Genomic DNA, 15536 nt, shown 5'->3' with positions numbered 1-15536 from the left:
CATTGAATACATGATATTTGAGCAGAGGATAGAGCTAGACATGATATTGCAAAATATATTTATTTAATATAAAATAAAAACATACACATACATAACAGCAAAAAGGAAATACAACAGTATATAAATTAGCCCTGCAAATTGTTGAGGAATGTCGTGTCAAGCGACAGGTTGCTGAGGTCTTTTGGTGTGGATGTCACCAACTGTGCTTGCAGGAGCGCCAGCTGCTGTGCAGTGAGTGCCCGCTGCTGCTGCGATGCCGACAGGCTGGCAGGAACTGCAGGTGCCTGACACCTCCGTTGTCAGTGCCATGGTGTGGGTCATCATGGCCCTCGACGGCACCGTGCAGCCCTCTTTGGTGGCACGGATATATCGTTGGATGGCACCGAGCACCTCCATTTTCAGGTGCAGGCTCAGCTGTTCTGACACCTGCGCACACTCATCCTCGACTTCTTGAAAAAATGTAGGGCCATCTCCATCAGGAGTGCCTTCGGTGTCGGCGTCGGCATCCCCTCGTGGGCGTTGTCGTCGGTGGCGGCGGCGGGTCGCTCTCGTAGGCGAGGGCAAGGTCCTCTTCCTCCTCCTCAGGTCGCTCTCCGTCACGAGCTCGTCGGCCTCGAGCTGCAGCACAACAGCATCGCTGCCTGAAGGGGGACCATCAGCTTCAGGAGGCTTTGCGTGGGGGCAACTCCAGCTGCCAGGGCTCCTGGAGTTCTCAGGGCCCCTTTCCTGGTCCTCTTCAGCATGGGTCCTTTGGGCATCTTGGCTGCTGCAGTGGGGCGAAGACGGAGGCGCTGAGGAGATAGCAACAGGATGCTGGCCAGAGAAGCACTGACCTGGAAGCACGCCGCCTGCCCCTTTTATCCCAGGTCAAAGCGTTGCCACATCTACGCGGTTGCGGGGGGTGCGGCAGCGTTGCCGCGTCTACTCCCACGCCATTCTGACAGCCACGCAGTGCCCTGGGGCAGCGTGTGCCCCAGGTAACGGCGTGGCAGCTGCGCGGTCAGCCCGCGGGTGGCGCCACGCCAGCGGTCGGGCCACGCTACCTGACAGTTGACCTGGCCACCCCGCAGGGTTTCGAGCAGGCCGAAAGGTTCCTGCCCCCCGGCGCACGGCCAGGTGGTCCGTAACGGTCGCGCCGCATGCTGCCGCATTTACACAGTACTTACGGTACATTTACGTTGTGTTTGCGTTGTTTTTACGTACTCTCTGGCTCCGCCCCGTTCGTGGCCGTGCGTGGGCATGCGTGCCTTGATACGTGAATGTGTGAACGTAGCTTGACTCCCTTTGCTCGCTTGACCTAATACAATTATCTTGCTTCACGATTCACAAGGGTGATAATCGTACGAATTCTTTAGGTATTTTGGGACAGCGGTGCATTTGTGAGTAACTTGACTTTGGCGGAGTAACTGTATTGATGGGCATTCTTTCCCAACTAAAAGTATTCGATCGCGTAGCTTCCTACGAAAATATTGAACCTGGCTGTGGAGTATAAAAAAATCCAACTGTTTTACGTTCAAGTTTAAGAACCGAGTAGACTGTGCATGCTCAGTCATAATGGGTTAATATTCTTTTACAGATGCTCCACACACAGGCTTGGTACTGACAATAAATGCCCTTATTAATACACAGGCTGAGCGTTAAAAAACAAAACAACGATTGCCATGACTTGCCAAAGGAAAGATGCAGAACTTGTTGGAAGCCAGTTCAAGTCAGGGGAGAAGTAGGTGCAAAGTTCAAGGGCTAATTAATGGCTTTAGTTCGTCCACTATATTAGCCTTGGCACAAAAAATAGCTCGTACCAAAGTATGTCATCCAATATTAGGCACCTGGAATACGTAAAGAACATAATGTCGAATTACTGGCTCAATAAATTAAGAATATAATGATGTAGACTGTCGGAAGAGAACGAATTTTATTTCTTATATCCATATACCACAGGAGATCATAGGATGTGTAAAACGGAACGTCAAAGAAACGCGTTTCATGAGTGGAAGAACATGAGGAAGTGATTGCTTGTCCTTGGCGAGTTTTGTGAGTCAAGTTTTCATGTCGTGCTGCTATAGCTGTATCAGTGTCATTCACCAAAAGAGTATTTGTATCATGGAATATCTTTCACAGCCAACTGAATCTCTTTGTTTTGGTGGTCGTCTTTCCTTTTCCTTCCTATCAAAAATAAATGGATTTGGAAATTCTTCACTCTCGTTCAATGTTTTGGACATTCCTGAAATATATAAATGAAAAAATCACATTAATGTATTTATGTGTTGCTAAACTAGTAGCACAGTCAGTAAACTCGTTTTAGTTGAGTAAACTTAGATACAGTCGTAGAGAGAAACTTTGTCGCAATATTTAACGTCAATAAATAGGGTATGCCTGTATTTCTACGACAGACATTTTAAAGCAATTGCAGTATTTTTTAAAGAACTTCATGACGGTAGTCATGCTAATCCTCTTGCACATAGGAAGATGTCATCAATATTATTTATGTCAGATTTTCCCTTTTAAGTTATAAGATGTGTAATGGGGTTGTCTCTACTCCTCTCCATTTGGTGCATTTTCCGGGTGATTCCCTGTCTGACCTATCTCCTTTTTCTGTTACTTCCCTATTTCCTACTACTTCCTTATTTACTGCTGTCTTGACAATCTGTTCCTTATCTCGCCACCTCTTAATGGCCCAAACCATCTCAGTCTATTTTGCAGCCACGGGACATCACTTGCATTATCATATTCCCTCTGTATTTGGCTGCGAATCATAGCATAACTTAGTGATGCCTTCGTAGTCCCCATTATACCTCTGTCAGCGCCCGTATTTCGCAGCACTGAGTTGTATTATCAGGCCTTTCTGGAATGTGATAGTAGTATTTTTTGCAGCTATCTTTTTTGTATTTCGTCAACACAGGACTCTTCTCGTCATGGCTAATATCGCAATACGCCATAAGAGTCAAGTGTTCCCTTGGTAACAGAAAAGCTTCATCTCTTCCAAGACCCGAGTTTTTCGAGAATAAGGTATCCCACCTACATCTATTTTCCTATTCCTGCTCTTTTACATCGCGGAACGTTCCCTTAGTTGTTTATTTTGGCAGTCCTGACCATATCTCTTGTGACGCCATCTGTTATTGAGTGTACAGGACTCCATTTGCATGGCCACTTTCGTGACTGAAAACCTTTTTCCTTTGCTCCCTTTCCAGTCACCGTAAGATTTATTGATTTTAAGTTCCTTCCTTTCCATTCCACTCTTCCACTTTTAAATATTGCTGTATTCTCGTCACCTAATTCTGCCGTTACTTGCACATAGCAGTTACCAGGACCACCCTTTCTGTACCCTTCTGTAATTTCCTGTATTACTATGAAAGCAGCAAAAGTCTTAAAGGTTACCTTTGGTGGACACCAGCTTTAAATTTAAATTCCTTAGATACACCTGCCACTGTCTGCACTCTTGTTTTGTGTTTATTATTATTATTATTATTATTATTATTATTATTATTATTATTATTATTATTATTATTATTATTCAGAAGACATCGTTCATATGGGATTATGCCCACAGGCCATTGACTGCCCTAGGAACATTCGCCGTAAACATTTTTGCCGTAGGAAAACTCGCCTCAGGAATTTTCACCGTAGGAAAATTTGCCGTATAGGATTTTTGCCGTAAGACAATTTCGTCGCATTTTTTTTTCCGATACCCTTGAACGGTCCCTTTTGGAGTAATGTCCGATTTAATATGCGAAGTACCTTGTTATCAAGTATATATGGCTCTCACTATTGTTCCTTCGATTTTAACATTTTAATAAGCGAAGTACCTTGTTATCAAGTATATCTGATTTTTACATTTTGATTAACAAAAGTACCATGTTTCCTTTTTTTGTTCCTTGTAAATTTTATCATAATTTGTTATAATTTGTGAATTATTTGTGTTCCAAACATTGATTTATTTTGGTAAGGATAAAAAAAAAAGCTTTGTATAGACAGGACTTTATTTTTATAAGTATTACTTAACATGTCTTTTTTTACAGGGTCAAACATCAGAAAAGAAATTAAAAAGTAAATATTTATTTAAAAAATAAAAGACAAAATATATCAAATTAACAAAAAAATTATTTAAAATGTGTGCAAATTCCAAGCAATGCTTCGTAAATGTTTTTTGCGTTGGACTGTAATGAAGCATTTTCCGCTGAAGTCTTGCATTGATATCAGTCTTGCATTGATATCAATATATATTTTCTTCATTTGTACTGCATCTCCTCGATCTAAATCACTTTTCCTTTTTTGCTAATGTCTCTTCCTTTTTCAAATACGACATTAGTTTCCACAAATTTGGGTGCATGTTAGTCATGGAGCTCTGTACTGCATTGTGGAAGCCTTATACGCTGCTGTTGGTTCTGTTCGTACGCCCATTCTGTCTGTTCGAAGACATTCCACAATTCAGTAGGAAGTTATTGCATTCTGTCTTCGTTCACCTCGACCCCGTTCTCCTCCGATATAGTGAGTTTCAAAATATGATACAAATACTTGGGGCAAATCATCATTGTCAGTCAGTTCAAGAAAACCATCAATAACATCACACAGTGGCAGAAATGCTAACGCAGTGAAGCATTTGATTTTGTGGTTAAATTCTGCGTCCGTAAGATAGCGTGACTTTAAACCTATATCCACAATGTGGCGATAGATATTCTTAGCCGTATGAAATAAACAACCTGTTATATTTGTTGCTGGAAACATATCACAGAAAGCATTGATAATTGTTTTCTCGAAATCCAGCCATTAAGGTTTCGGGCTCTAATGATGGATTGATGGGTGTAAGTCCTTTAAGGCGCTAAAAAGTCTGCTGTAGGTTACTTGTGATTTACTAGGTAGCAAAACAAAAAGACGCGGTACGCTATTATGTCTTATGATAATATGTAACGTGAATAACTGATAATACATATATCTCGGCTACATTTAAAAGTGCCATCACAAGCCCAATCTTTATTATTAGCAAGGTCCTCTAACCCAGCTTGAGTGCCAAACACTAAAATTCTATCCGGATCATCTTCACCACTATCGTACAATAAAAAGTTCTCACCATTTTCAATAAATCTACAGTATATTCTTCAGGTATTGTATATCCACTTCTTCCGGTTGGGATCGGGGGAGCTTGGCTTTTCTTCTGCCTCCAACCTCTAATACTGCGAGACAAATGCGATGAAGTCGGTAGCAAAGACAATGGTCATCTTAACTAGATGAAATTTCTGCAATTAATGACCGTGCAGAAGTTTGTGAATTAGTGGCTAGTGATTTCAATTTTGTTTTTGCTTCATACATTTTTGGTTTTGATGGATGAGATGGATGGCAATGCTCGCCAAATGTTTTACATATTATAGATAAATTATCATTTTCCAGCACGGTATGCACTCTAGATTTACATTCCAATATGTTTTTTCACCGTATTTTCTATCAATTCTGTAAACAAAGTTAGGATCAATAACAAATTTCACACCGCCTCTGGTACTTTCACTTGATAGACCATTGTTATGGGCTTTACAATGAAAAAATATTGTCGAGTGACTAAAGAAAATTTAAAGAGTTTAACTCTACACCTTTGAGTGTTAAAATTAGGTATTCTATTTGGGTATTTTAATTATATAACAAGGTACTTCGTCAATCAAAATGTAACGTTAGTAGGTTCCAGATATACTTGATAGCAAGGTACTTCGCTTATTAAAAAGTTTAAATGGAAGTAACAATAGTGTTTGCCATATATACTTGATAACAAATGCGGCGAAATTGTCTTACGGCAAAGTCTCCTACGGCGAAAATTCCTGAGGGGAGTTTTCCTACGGCAAAAATGTTTACGGCGAATGTTCCGGATACGATTGACTTGGCTTTCAAGCTTCCAAAGAATAATTTGTTCATTCGAAAGAAATAGCATACAGTAATGGGAAACACAGAAACTGTAGTTGGTGCTAGTAGTCAATGGGCCAAGGCTTCAAATGCTTATGTGTTTCAAAAAGCGTAGGTTCTTGACCAAGAATTACAGATGTGAATAACTTCCTCTTCCTCTTTGCAAGGAACTTTCGTGCAGTTGCCTCATTATAAGGATTGGCTCGGTTGCTGACCTCTCTAGCAATAAGCAAGCCTGAAAAGGATCGATTTCAACAGTTTCTCGTATCCTTTGCAAATGCTTATCACTTACTCCTTTTCTCTTTCTTCTGGTCCTTCCATTGATCTTGGTCAGATTTTCCTATACAGTACCTGTTTTCTGGTCAGCTCTTCAGTAACTGGCTTACTAGTTGTTTTAATCTTTATTTTTTTTTCAGACGATGCTCAAAGCATTCCTCAAATATTCCATTCGATTTCTTTTCGTTTCATCTCCATTTTTCATCATTCCTTAGCCACTTTGCTCTTCTCAATATATTTCTCTTCCCTCTGCCGTGTTGATCTGACTTAGTTCCTCCCATTTTTTTCCCCTTGATACCTCCCTCCCTTCTCTTTTCCTATTGCTTGAAGGATGTCTTTTCTCTCTCTTATACGCCTTCGTACGTCTTGATTCTCCCATCATGTATCGATGCTCTGTCCACTGTGTCACCTGCATTCTCTTTTTATGCTATAATTACACTTTGTTTAATATATATACGTTTGGATTTTCCACCTTTCAGTTTTCATGCTTGTAGTTTCTTGCTGTCTTTTTCTTCATCCTGTTTCTGTCCCTCACTGTCAGATCAATCCCAGCAGTGGACATTGTATTAAGGATGCCTTCCCTGGTATATCAACAGAAACCTGTTTGTGCTTCGCATAGTAAAATCATGTTTAAATTTGCCACTCCTGCATAAACTGTTTCTTCCCCTGCCTCTTTCGGTCTTCCTGGTTGTGGTCAGTATAACGAGAACACTTGTTTTACCTTCATTTTGATCTTCAATATTCTTTCGTTTATTTGTTCCACTGTCACATCTACCGTTCCCATTAGAAGGGACCTGCTCCTTCTAATGCTAATACAACAACGGTTGGTTGATGCTTTGGTATGAAAATACAGTGAGTTTACTAAACTTTTCAAGAAAGAATGGTGGTTCCAACAGTCTGTTCAGTGAGCTGATGCTTCGGTGCCTTCAGCAACCATAGGAGATAGAAGTTTTGTCACTGTGCAAAGGAATGTGAACTACTTAATGGAATGTTTGCTTTCCATCATGTGGTTGATTGACATGGACATTCAAGAAGGGATTAATCAGTCGACATTTATAATGTTTACCCATGTTGTAAAATTCCTGTATAAGGTCTCTTTAGCTGTATCTTTGATTGGAGTAATTGAGGGTTAATTGTTTGATATATATTCTTCTTCAAGGTGTGGTGCGTTTTCCATTTCATGAGCACGTATACTGTTTGTGGTAAAGCAACAAATAGTTTGTTAGTCAGTGTCATGTTTATCATCGAGAAGGAGAAACTTTGTCGATTCCAGTGCTCAACTATCGCATCAATATTTCCTCATCCAGTTAAATTCTTCCTGTCCTTAGCATTGAATCTCTTCAATTTTGAGTTCGCTGTCATTAGGTTTGTGGGTCACCACTGACGCTCCTTTTCTTGAGTTCTGTTCGATTCATTTATTTTTTTTTGAGATAAACTGTTAAATGAGGGAGAGTTCTTTTGCATAACGTCTTTATCTCGATCCGGTTTCTTTTATGCATTTTAACAGGGCACATTGTTCTTTTTATATTCCCAATAGTAGTTTTTGTTACCTTAATGGAAATGCAAGTACATGTCATTTATTCTTCACGTGTGGTTTACTCATCATTCGCCCACGCCGTTCCATTCAGCACCAAAAGAAAATTTCACCAACTCTGAGTGACTCATTTACTATCAAGAAGTTAAAGAAGAGTGATTCATTCACCAGTTAAAGAAGCACTGGTCTGCAGGGAATAATTAAAACAAGATAATGATAAGATGATAATATTAAGGATGTGTCACATTCCTCTAACCGGACTTGGGACCTGAGGGAGTGTCTGAACCTTTGATCAACCTAAAAGGGTTAAAGTTAAGTTCACTGATAAAGGGCGAGAGAAACCTAAGCCTGGGTGCTTTGTGGAGTTGGATTGAATGTTGATTGAAGTTAGTATTAAGCATTTAGTTGGATGACAGTGGATACTGCCCGATTCTGTGCCGAATGGTGATATTCATGAAAATGAAAATGCAAGTCAGCAAGTGTACAGAACTAGCATAAGGGGAGTTTTAGATAATATGGCGGTCAATAGTATTAGGTAATGAACGTTACGCACGATCTGCATCACACCACTGAATTGTCTAGTGTGGTTAATCGAAGGACTGAAATAAAACCGTAGGATAGGCTTACTCTTCGAGTTACTTGTTTCCAGTTAATTTTTTTGCTGTTCAGCCAATATAAGAGATAAAGTGCACACGTAACTATAACCAATAACTTTACAGTTATTGGACTGAAGGGCTCTAACTATAGTATGAAAAGCAAATGTAATGAATAAGTTCTTTTTTTCCCTTCTCAGTAACCAAAGAATTATCATTATGTGAAGAATGATATTAGTAGTGTAAACCTAATAATCAACAGTATACAAAATGTCTGCTTGCATAGTGTATTGCATGTTCTGCCACCATTAGTATATAATTTCTCTCTTGTAAAAGCATTTAGGTGTAATATCCAAAGATGTACACTTTAAGTAGAAATATATGTAAATAACCTATTTAATTCCCAAGACTTAAGTCGAGACATCGGTAGTTTAAGGTAGTTTGCGATAAGTAATTTCTCGATTGTATCACGGACAGCATGTTTCTAATGAAGGTAACTGACGAATACAGACTGAGATGTCATGATACTTAGTCGCAATAATGTTGTGTTTTCCCTCATGCGAATATAGAGAACTAAATTTTGGTTTTTATTTGAATACACACCAGTTTTAAGTATTTTATTAAGTCTAAAATTCCCCATATTGCATAGTAAATTTACACAATTACCGTAAGGGGCAAATAAAGTCTGGCGCAGATAAATTAACTCTAAAATGTCATTATGATGCAGTAAAATTTTGCGTATAATGCCATTTTAACTGAAGAAATGCCATAGTTTCATTCGACCGGCTTCATTGACTTGTCGACGACTTGTGTCAAAAGTTGAAGTCGTACTTCTCTCAATCGATCCACATCACCGTGATCGCCTGTGGCTAGTTTTTGAAATACCTATTGTTACGATTTAATAGGGATCGAAGCAGCTATATAACTGATTTAACCCGCGTAACGTTACATTAATGTTACCTTATGCTCCTATATGATTTGCCAGTATCTATTTAGCAACTTTGCTTTCTTTACAAGTCATTGTTTATCCTAAGCATACATGTAGTTACGTATGTAGTTTAGTCTCTCTATCGTAGTCAAGACTTTCACAAAGTATATGCCCAACCTTGTTATACGGACACCGATTATAAATGGCCTTAAATTTCCTATTCAGCAAACACGTATTACGTAATGATGAATTATATAGCGCAGTATAAGTATATTAATGATTTGCCATTATCTTCCACTGCTGGTCTCTTCGTTGTGTCAAAGGGTTTGGATAAGGAAATGCATTTACTAATTCTTGTAGTTACTGTTCATGTTAACTTGTATGTCAAGGTCATGGGTATGCTTCGTTACTCTCTCATGCAAGATATATCAATTCAGAGCGCCTTATTTGCAAAATTGCCGTATAACAGTGATGCAAAGTAAATAGTTTGTGTAAAAAGTAATTAATTAGCTAACCAGCATTGAGTAAGGATAAGTGTCTCCAGCATGGAAGTGGAAGAGTATGGAACTTTTCAGGTGACTGAAGAGTCCGCAGAGTTGACTCCTTATCTCCTGACTGGCGTGGAGGAGGATTCACCTGCCGCCTTCACCTTCCCGTTTGTCCCCCTGGCACTGGGTGGTTTTCCACTGTTAAAAAATTTGGTGTTACATAAAACTAATTGGCAACTCTGGTAGCCTTGGGTGTACAGCAAGCTCAGAAACCTGACTACTTGGAATATGGTATTAAATATTACTTGCTTCTTAAACTACAATTGCTTCAGTAATTTTCCTCTCTCATTCGGGAAATTAAAAAACACTATGACACACTTCAGATTTATTACATTAAAACGTATCTTTCACAGCTTTGCAAAATGCATGCATATTTACAAACTAACTAATCTTGCAATATCACTACCTAACCCGGCAGCGGCCACAGCCGCCCCGCAGCAAAAAAAAAAAATTAGCGTCCAAAATTTGTTTTCAACTGCCTTGTATTACCGGCGTAACCGGTTCAAATGACTCCCCGTTTCAGAAGACTCCTCCAGTCCACTCAAACTAGGTTCAGTCTACTCCCCGTCATTTGAAACTAGTTTCAAACGACCCCCAGCTAGTTTGAGATGACTCTCAGTAGTTTTAAATTACTCTGCCGCCGAATGAACTGCATCTGGAAAAGTGAATATTCACGGCAAAATGGATCGCAAAATTATAACCTACATAACTTCGCAAAACTGCATTGCGTAGCTAAATAAACCATGGCAACATGTTAACCTAAGCTATGGCGTATCTAACCATATGAGACCATACACAAGAGAGAGAGAGAAAGTAGATATGTGGTAATGAAACGATAATGGAATAATAATGGGTTAGCATTTTTGGGAACGGGAGAAAAGGTCATTCAGAGCAAAGAATGTTCTGTAAACATAAGCAGTTTTGTCGGTGACGTGAAATTTAAAATAACCGTTTACAGGCAAGTAAGCTGGCGCCTAATGGGATGTCGGAGTGAGTAGTCGGGGATAGGCCGGGGGCGGGGCGATGATGAAGCTCGATAGGCAACCCAGTTGCCTGCCTTTTAATTATAATTGCGATTTTCTCTTGGGGTTTATTGAAACATGTAACATTACAGTTCCTTCAATTAGTAAATCACCTGTGAACAGACCTCATGTAATTAATTTTAATTTTCATCTACGACGTATGATATAGTACCCTGTGGGGGCGTGGCCTGAGGATATATCCAGATTGAATAGACTTCAGAAGTACTGATCAATGGGATTGTCACTGTCACTGTGCCATGAGTTGATTGCGGTGATGCTATGGAGTTCTCCAGAGAAATGAAGGAAGTGAAAGAGTTTTTGGTGTCAAATACGTACCCTGAACATTTAGGGAACAACAAGGGGAAAAAAACAAATTTTAGGAGAAAGTGACGGTCTTTAGTCATCCAAGACAACTGTCTAAAACTTGTCCATAAACCGAACAGAAAAGATTTAACTGGTGAGTAGTTTGTTTGTTTTTATTGATTTTTACAGTACTTGAGAAAATTTGACTATTCAGCAACGAGACATACAGCTTTGCATGAATTTCAATTTTTTTTTTTTTTACCTATCCTTGCAGATGTTCGCTTCCTTAGGGTCATTGATGATCGCCAAAATCAGCTCGAAATTGTGCTGGCTAGTCACCGCGGAGCTGGTGGCACTGACGAAGCTGTCTCTTTGGGCGGCCATATTGGCAGGGATAAAGTAATGGACCGCAAAATCGAAGGAAGCTGTGGAAGTGGCTCGGTTCTTGTATGAGGACATTATCTGTCGTCATGGATGTGTTGCCATACAAATCAATGACCAGGGAAGAGAGTTTGTGAACTCAGTCTCAGAAGCGCTCCACACGTTCACTGGAACAACACAGTGAATCACATCTGCATATCATCAAGTAAATTATTAAGAGTTTTGCTAATTTTAAAGCAATTATTTAAAAGTTTTGCTAATTTTAAAGCAATTATTTTGTAATTAGGCTATATGATTGTTATACAATTTAATTAGTTTAAAGCGAATATATTCTATTAATTTCAGTATAATGGACTGGTCGAGCGCAGCAACCGAACTGTTCAAAATCAACTTCTTCAAACTGTGAGTGATCGACTTGAATTACAATTGTTATCACATTCATCGGCATTGAGGTAAGTCATATCAAGGTAAACCTGTACTTATCGAAAAAGTGTAGTTATTTGATAGTTTATTAATTTTGTTTTTCTTAGATCTACAGTCCAGGCATCCACCAAGTTTTCACCATTCAAGATGTTGTATGGCCGAGAACCTGTACTACCTATCGATGCGGACAGTGAGTTCGCTGGCTTTACATCTGATCAAGACGATCCCGAATTTGATGAGGCAGATTTCCAAGCAACTCTCTCAAAGCTTGAAACATTACAGGTTGGCTTCTTTGTTTCGTTTATACAACGTAAAGTTCTTACAGAATGTTGTGAGATACATATATATACAATCATCCATAAACCACACTTATGTAAATTTCTTAAAAGATGTTGTCTTCAAGGCAGCTGATGCCAACATTGAGCTTGCCCAGGCAAAACAAAAGCTGATTCTGCGAAGAGGCGATACAAAAGAAAAATTTTTCGTTGGCGAAAAGGTGCTGCGTTACAACCTTCGCATATCTGACAGAAAAGGAGGTAAGCAGAATGATCCGTGGGATGGCCCCTACGAGGTGGTTCAAGTTTGCGAAAAGGGACTATACTGTCTTGTTAATGCAACTACGAAAACTGCCCTCAAAAAGTTTTAAGGTGAACGGAAGCAACCTGAAGCCCTTCTTTGAACGCGCTGCTTCAAAAGTCTCCTCCCCAACGTCATCTCCGCCGTCCCCAAGTGTCCAAGATCGTCGGGGATGAGCAACAGGAGATTGATTACAAGTTCTGTCTTTTGACGGTCGCAGAACAGCGAGACATCAGGTTCAACCGGGAAAATAAATAACATTTTCAAGAACACCAGCGAACCCCGCTTCTAGTTACGACACCTCGAAGGAGACGCAAATTTCTTTCGCTCATTGTTATATGCCATCACCGGAGAAGAGGACCAACACGCCGTCATCAGAGGTGTAACTACACGCTAGCATCCCGAAAATATTCTCAGAGATTATTCAATGCGTCAGGATAAAGTCTGGGGACTACAACGGAGATATTGGCGGAAGTCAACCCGTTTAATGTGAACGTGTTTGTGTGGGCTAAGTTCAGTCCAACTTAAACATGGCACATACATAAAACGAAATACAGTAGCAGTTAACGAGACAGTGTGGATCGGAGAACAAGTCGGGGGTTTCATTTAGTATCGTTCGCATATAGTTGGAATTTTGTAATAAAAATGTAACACTGCATTGTCGCTATTTTGAGCGTTCAAAATGGAGTCATTTCAACCTGATGGGGATAAAGGTCACACTAGTTTTAAATCATTTCAACCTGATGGGAAGTGCTGTCAAACTAGTTTCAAGTGCCTCCGGGAGTCACATTTAGGGGGAGCCATTTGAACCGGTTGCACCGGCTTATCCATTATATTGTCCCGGAGACACTCTTGCAATCACCACTTCCTCGGACGCTGAGCCACTCTTCCCTGTAAATAGCTCTCATTAGTGTGTTGATGATGTATCTTTATCACTTCATTTCTGCATATACCAATGGCACTAGTCTTTTTTTGTACTTGAGAAACTTTTATAAACTTAATAATGAAACACTACTTTGTCATTATCATGAATCTACTTTAAAGAAGAAAAATTGCATACTTTAAAAAACAGGATAAAAACAAGACCCGCTCTTTATACGTAATCAGTATCGACTTCTGTCAGGAAAGCATTTGAAGGTTTGTACATTTCGACCAACAGATCTGACTAACACATTGAAGGTTTGTGCATTTCTGACCAACAGATCTGGACTGAATAACACACGATAAAAGAGGGCTTATTTTTATCACGTTTTGTTTAAAATACGCTTTTGCTTTTCTAGGTCAAGACGCTTTACATTAAAGAACAGCGAGTTGATAATGCTTTACATTGAAAAAACAGCGAATTGATAACGCTACCCTAAATGATCATCTCGAAATTAACTCAAAGATAAGCATTCAAACTCTACACGCATTGGACATCTCGCTAAAAAACTCCCACTGGAAAACATACTGAATAACATAAAAAGCCTTTTATACCTGCATAAGGGCTGTTGCAAGTCCGTCAATTACTCAAACACCATTTCAAAGGATAGTGAGACTAGCAAAAGCCAGATGGCTAGTTTAAATCAGTTTTTTTTGACAGCTATGCAGCCGTTATATGAAAATGCACAAGATTCCTTTAGAACATACACTAAAATCACGCTTCCCAGGCGTTTTAAATCAAGAGAGGAATGGAGTGAGGTAAAGAGGCAAAACAGACTTTGCATATAGATTTTGTATTGCCAATGCACATTACACACTAAAAACCTATGCATAAACATTATTTTATAGCCAATGCATAAGTAATACAGCTAGTGCACACTACACACTAAAAACCTTAATCAATATAGTAAACCGTAACACCGAAAACACACATACAGATCAGAAGCTACATACCTGTGTACAGAGTACGTGGAATTAACAGGTACATAAAAAGAGGCCCATAAAACATATGATTCGCATACAAAAATTATACCGGGTGTACCATAAACCTTTATTTGGTCTAAGTTTTAGTTAGTTGTCCGCACAAGAGATCAAGGAATCCACCATCATCATCTAAAACCGAGAATTTCGGTCAATCTGAGTACCACCACGAGGTCACCCCAAGCTAACGAGAACCAAAGCATGAACGACTTCACATTCCAAATGCTCAAGTAAAAAGCTCCAATAACGAACTGATAAAAGCACTATAAGAGTGAGCATATCCAGCAAGAAATAACATTACCCCAAATCCCAAAAACGTCCTCCTTGCTAAACTATTACGTACAACTGTCAATTGTAGCCCAGAACAAGCATCGGTCTCTATGCAAACAAAAAGTGGGGTTCTAGTGAGCCACACCTCAGCCATAAAAACATTAGTTATTCAAAATCCGCCATAAAAAAACCAGAAGTTATTCAAATTTCCAACAAAGTAACAGTTTGGTGAAAGAAGCAGTGGGTAAAACACGTCTCCAAGAATATCTAGGCACGAGTCTACCTCTACTAAAATTCGACAGAAATCCTTTCAACAAGGACGTACAGACAAAAACTAGACCCAGACTTCGTCGGTAAGGGAATAGTAAGTTAACCTTACCTAGCAATTGCGTGTTAATACGTCTAGTCAGTGGACTATGTTTCCGTAGAGGAAAACGATCTTTACAATTCCAAATGGAAGCAATCACTAATTATTGGTATAAAACCAAAGCTGTACTAATGATTCATTTCCTCATTTTGCAAAGCAGATTAAATAGAATTTCCATAATGTCTAATGACACCAAATATATATTATATATATTACACGTTAACACCAGGAAATGACGGAAGCATTGGTTGGTGTAATTAAAACAGGTATTCAAACGAAGTAAATTATTTCCACATCTTGTGATATTTAAGGTCGTTTGCCTCCCGGTAATCAATAACAGGATTACAAAGATATAAAGACTTGGACAGACTGCTGGTGAACATAGTCTCTGGCTACATGAACCATCCACAAAACTTATATACTAGCATGCCATTAGTCTTGAATGTTTGCGCGCGCGCGCACACACACACACAGTGACTCACAGAAATGTTTAAAGCCAATATGATGAAATTCTAACAAGGACCAAAGGA

At 39.4% G+C, this 15536-nt stretch overlaps 1 long non-coding RNA gene across 1 annotated transcript in view; it reads left to right on the top strand.

The window, feature by feature from the left end:
- Positions 1 to 13122, top strand: part of LOC136844222 (uncharacterized) — an 89779-nt gene extending 76657 nt beyond the window's left edge. Inside the window, exons 3-4 of the long non-coding RNA XR_010854776.1 lie at positions 11362 to 12173; positions 12295 to 13122. This is a non-coding gene — a long non-coding RNA (uncharacterized lncRNA). The remainder of the gene's footprint in view (positions 1 to 11361; positions 12174 to 12294) is intronic.
- Positions 13123 to 15536: the final 2414 nt, after the last annotated feature.

Source organism: Macrobrachium rosenbergii, chromosome 12 (assembly GCF_040412425.1).
Source record: "Macrobrachium rosenbergii isolate ZJJX-2024 chromosome 12, ASM4041242v1, whole genome shotgun sequence".
NCBI lineage: Eukaryota > Metazoa > Arthropoda > Malacostraca > Decapoda > Palaemonidae > Macrobrachium > Macrobrachium rosenbergii.
The sequence above is the reverse complement of the archived record's forward strand: the minus strand, read 5'-3'. Positions and strand labels throughout refer to the sequence as shown.